Source organism: Bos indicus, chromosome 8, assembly GCF_029378745.1.
Source record: "Bos indicus isolate NIAB-ARS_2022 breed Sahiwal x Tharparkar chromosome 8, NIAB-ARS_B.indTharparkar_mat_pri_1.0, whole genome shotgun sequence".
NCBI lineage: Eukaryota > Metazoa > Chordata > Mammalia > Artiodactyla > Bovidae > Bos > Bos indicus.
This window is the reverse complement of record NC_091767.1, coordinates 77699069-77704685: the sequence shown is the minus strand read 5'-3', so window position 1 is coordinate 77704685 and position 5617 is coordinate 77699069.

Below are 5617 nucleotides of genomic sequence, written 5' to 3'. Positions count from 1 at the left end.
ATCCTTTGTCTGTTTGGCTCCAAATCCAGTGTTCTTTCCAGTCTCTCCCAGCCCCATGGCAATAACATAGAAATGAACTGACCACTGTCATCATTAAAGACAGCCCTTTGTTTAAACCAAAGATCAGGATAACCTTGCCATGACAGCACGAACTCTTGAGTCCAGGAGCTCTGAGTCCTGCAGCAGCTTCTAAGTCTGAGACTAAAATGGACATTCAAAATCAGCAAGGGGGCATGTGCAATTAGGACTCCCATGGAGCATGGGTGTCTGAACCCCAGTGAGGTACCAGAGGTCCTGAGGACCAAGCAAAGAATGTAGGCACTGATGAGACAGGGCCAGTCTACACCTGACCTTAAATAGTGGGGAATATGGGAGCCCTGAGTTTCCTAAGGACACAGAGACACCAGAAACAATGTAATAGAGAGGGCAGTGGTGATGGTGGTAAGAATTCCAGGAAGTGGGGAAAAGACTAGCACATGGATGGCCCCAGAAGAGAAGTAACTTAGTTACCCTGAAAAGACGGGGCCCTGAGCCAACAGCCCTCTGCACTCCCGGGGCTGCTCCAACCTCAGTGCAGGGAAGAGAGAAAGGAAGGCAGAGTTGAGCAAACCCCCAGTAGTCTAAGGGGCCTCCTAGGTGATGCAGTGGTAAAGAAATCATCTGCCACCTGCCAATGCAGGAGATGCAAGAGATGGGGTTTGATCCCTGAGTGGGGAAGATCCCCTGGAGAAGGAGATGGCAACCCACTACAGTATTCTTACCTGGGAAACCCCATGGATAGAGGAGTCTGGCAAGCTACAGTCCAAGGAGTTGCAAAGAGTTGGACAAGACTGAGCATGCACATACACACCAGTAGTCTAAAGGAGAGATTCTCTCCTCCAGGAAAGAAGAGTGATCTCCCCTGTTCTCCACCCAAACTCGAATCACCACCATGCATGCACACGCGGATACAGAGCCAGTGAAAAGCTTACCATTAACAACTGCTTTCAACCAAGAAAGAATCTCTTGCCTTTCGCCGGCTGCCTTTTCCTCTCTCTGTCTATACCATATAGCCTGAAGCCCAGCCAGCACCAGGACAGACCACCCCTGAATTACAGGGCTGGCCCACACCTCTTTCCATGGGAGCTGCAGAGAAAATCCTGAGGTGAATCATCTGGCTAACCATCACCAACTGTGCTACTGATCACAGCCCCCTCCCTCACTAGCAACACCAAAGTATAAGGTCCCCTGTGAGGGAGACCACTTTCAACGGACGTCCACATCAAGTTATGTTTCAGAATAGCTCATCTGTGGGAAAAGGGAAAACTCCTGAGCAATACATTGAAAGCCAAAAGCCCCTCAACAATTTCCACTCATAACCACCCAGAGCTGGACATCACCAGGGACATAAGAGATGCTTCCAGCAGGGAAGAAACATAGGCACCTACATGCCACTCACAGCTGCAACAATCTTAACATGTCTGAAAGGCTAAGAATGCTTAGGAGGCCTACCAGAGGCGTTCGCCACAGGGGGAAAATTTTAAAACCACCATGTAAAAGTTATATCCTCTAAGGAATTTGTCCAGATTATTGCCACCATGTTTTTAAATACCTGGACAGACTAACAGCAGATTGATTGCCAATGGACCTCAGAGTCAGGTGTCCGGCACGTTCATATCAGGTGAAACCCGTCTGTAGGGCAGAGAGAAGGGACCTGTCTCCATTTACAGGAATGAGGGACACAGCTTGAGCCCCCCTCCCTTGTCTTGCTACACTTTCCTAAGTCTGTTTAGCTTCCCAAACTATACAGTTGGTTTCTCGTTAATGTTTACTCAAATGTTGACTAAGAATTGGCAGTTTTGGGTAGTGCTGGCCTGGCAGGAAAATCCCCACATGGTGTGTTGACAAGAGCAGTTCAAAGGGCCCCTCTGAACTGGCATTGCAGAGCACTGCCTTCCTAGGAGTAGTGAAGCAGAAAGAGTTTGATTATTTGCTGAGTATTTACCCAAGCACAATTACACTCGATGGGCAGATTAATTCCCAGAGGCACATTTTACTTTGAGTCTCTCACGAAAGCTGACAAGACGGTATCCGCTCATTTGGATGGGGGACAACCTGCCAACAGAGATGCACCTCTGTTTGGCATCAGGAGTATTGTGCAGTGAAACCAAATTTGAAGGAGTCACTTACCTACCCCAAAATAAAGACACCAGGGGAGGGAGGGAAAAGAAAGAAAATGAGGGAAGAAAAAAATAGAAGAAAGAAGTCCAACACATTTTTACTAGTCTGAATTTATAGATTCCTCAGATTCACTGCTCTATAAATTCACTAAGAAGTGCACATTCCCTGGATCACTGTCAGATACTCTTCATCTTTCCCACCCATCCCCCATGGAAAGGCTCTTTAAATTAAAAGTGCAGTATGGACACTACAATTTTTTGTGAAAGAGATGGACATAAGAATTTATATTTTTTGCTTGTATTTTTACGGACCACCCCTACCCTGCCCCATGCACCCACCCTGGAAATACAAGTAACTGCCACAGTGAGTTTCCCTGGTGGCTCACTAGTAAAGAATCCACCTGCAGAAGACAAGAATGCAGGAGACACAGATTCAATCCCTGGGTCAGGAAGATGCCCTGGAGAAGGAAATGGCAACCCACTCCAGTATTCTTGCCTAGGAAATCCCATGGACAGAGGGGCAGCGGGCTACAGTCCATGGGGTAGCAAAAGAGTCAGACACAACTTAGTGATTAAACAACAACAAACTGCGACAAGGGTTACCCTGCAGTGGGTGCAACGCAACTGGGGGCGGGGTTGGGGCAAAACAAGGGTGGAAGAGAGATTCTTCTGTGGGTGCCTTTTACTGCTTTTTGATATTTGAACCATGTGAACACGTTGCCCGAATTAAAAATTAAATGAAAGAGTGGGAATATAAAATACAAATTATTTAAATAGCAGCCAGCAGAAGCCCAGTGATAATATCAGATTAGGAAAGAGGAGGAGATGGGAATACCCGATAAACCTCCCCTCTTTCCTTCCACCCCACCCCCTGCCTTCCCACTCTCTCCCAATCACAGAGGAGTTTGATCCTGCAAGTCACTAGGACATCTCAGAGCTGGTAGAAGTGGAGGCTGTGACACCTGCCTGGTCCTTGGAGCAATAATAAGAAAGGCCAAACCTAACCTGAAACCTAAAACAAGCAAAGAGAGTCTAAGTAAGTTAATCAAGACTAGAAATAGAAGCACATGGCAGGGAGAAGTGTCGAAGGATCTGTGTGCATGCGTGCAAAGTCGCTTCAGCCATGTTAGACTCTGTATGGACTGTATGGACTGTAGAACTGTAGACCGTAGGGACTGTAGCCCTCCAGGCTCCTCTGTCCCTGGGATTCTCCAGGCAAGAACACTGAAGTGGCTTTCCATGCCCTCCTGTGAAGAACAGCAATTGGAAGACTGTGCTCTGTGGTTAGAAACGTCAGGGTGATGCTTCTCCTCCTCGAGCCTCGGATTCCTTCTGTGATGAGGACGTGGTGAAGAGCCAAAGACCGGATGCGTGTGCAGCCCCAGCACTGCGTGGAGCTTAGGGTGTAGCAGTCATTGACCGCTTAACCGTACCCTATAGCAGCCTGCAGTCCTGAGAGTGGAGCAAAAGAGCGATCGACACAAGATAGAGATCAGAGCAGACTCTCTAAGTACTCATCGGACAATTTGAGATGAGGAGTTTCTGCTCTTCAGAAGTATTACAAATGGAGGTGCTTTGAAACCAGAAACCAGGCTTCACTCTCAACTCCTTCTGCGTAGTAACTATAGTAACCACGAGTCTTCAGATAAATTGCTTAATCTCTCCTTTCCGCATTTCTTTATCAAAAGGATGGTCTCAGGATCTACCTTAAGAGGACTGTATGCGTGTGACACAGCACCTAGCAAAGACTTGGCTCCCAAGAAAGGGAACTGTTCACTGAAGTGGGGACACAGGGGTGATGGGGACAGGCCAGGGTTCAAGTGAATAAGTAACTTTTTCCACCCCACATTTTGTTACTATTATTAATTTTACATTTAGTTCTTTGCCTTAACACAGAAGCTATGACTTGTTTTCATTGCTTGTACTTTTTATCGTTCATTGGTTTATGTATGACATTTGTGATAATGCTGAAAAGAATGCCACAGGGTCAGTGTTGACAATACCTTACTCACTTTGCCATGAAGAAAATTGGTTTTGGTTAATCATCAAAATTATTACTCCAAATCTGTAGGGACCTTGAGATAGCTCTCACAGAGGACCTAGTATATTTGACACTCAGAGCAGACCACTTTTTTAACACCCCCTTCTCCTCGACAAAATTATTTTCAATTATATTCATGTTGTATGAGTAATAACCACTAGCGTTTGATGTGCTTGCTCTTTAGCTATAAAACAATAGCAATTGAAACATAAGAAATTTCCATTTGAAGGATGTTATTCAAAATTTAGTAAAGCATTTTATTAATGAACTAATATTTGCATTTACCAAACAAATGTGTTTCACTCTGCAATTACTATTTTAAATTTCAAACACAAAATCTTCAGGTGGTCACATAGGTGACAGAATTAAAATAACTCAGGCCCCGAGTCTTTGTCTTTATATTCACTGAGATATCATGGTTTATTTCAAACCTGCTATCTAAACACAGAATATGCAGTATTGCTTATTGTGCCCAAAGCAAGCTTAGACAATCCCAGACCAGTAGATATTTACTTTCAAAACTCAGAGGTTGACTGTAGAACAGGGACCTCTTCAAATTAACTTACATGTATAATATAGTCTTTATTAAAGAATAAAGAAATTTAATTTGAGACTCACATATGTATTATTAAATCCTAACAGTAATTTTAATAATTGTTCAGAATATAACCCCCCCAAAAAAAAGATTTTGGGGGGTATGAGCATTTTATCACCAACATGGTTTAGAATTGCCCACACATGGTGATAATAAAAAGCAAACCAACCTTCAGTCAGTTTTATTGTTTTTAATCTCACTACAGACATTGCCTCCACTCAGGGCAGACACTCCCGCCTATACACCCCTGCTTGTGGGCCCTGCATCAATCCAGCTGCCGTGGTTCCCACATGTGCCGTGGTTAGCACATCTCAAGCAGAGATTCATGTTAGTCAAAAAACCAACCACTTTGTAGGCTGTAATGCATATGTTTTTTCTTTTACTATATTAACATCACTGGTTAAATTACAAGTCAGAGAGATATTCCCACAGGCTGACACTACCTATTTCATTTTATTTAAGAGGTCTAATTTATTTCTACTTAATTTGGCAATCTTATTTCCAGACTCCCATGAGCTGACTCCTCCCATTTAATTTTATTTAATTAGTCTAATTTATTTCTATTTAATTAATCCATCTTATTTGTGCTTAGTCACTCAGTTATGTCTGACTCTTTGCAACCCCATGGACTATATAGCCCACTAGGCTCTTCTGCGCATGGAATTCTCCAGGCAAGAATACTGGAGTGGGTATTCTTGTACCTCCAGGGGATCTTCCCAACCCAGGGATGGAACCCAGGTCTCCCACACTGCGGGCAGAATCTTCCCTGTCTGAGCCACCAGGGAAGCCCAAGAATACTGGAGCAGGTAGCCTATCCCTTCT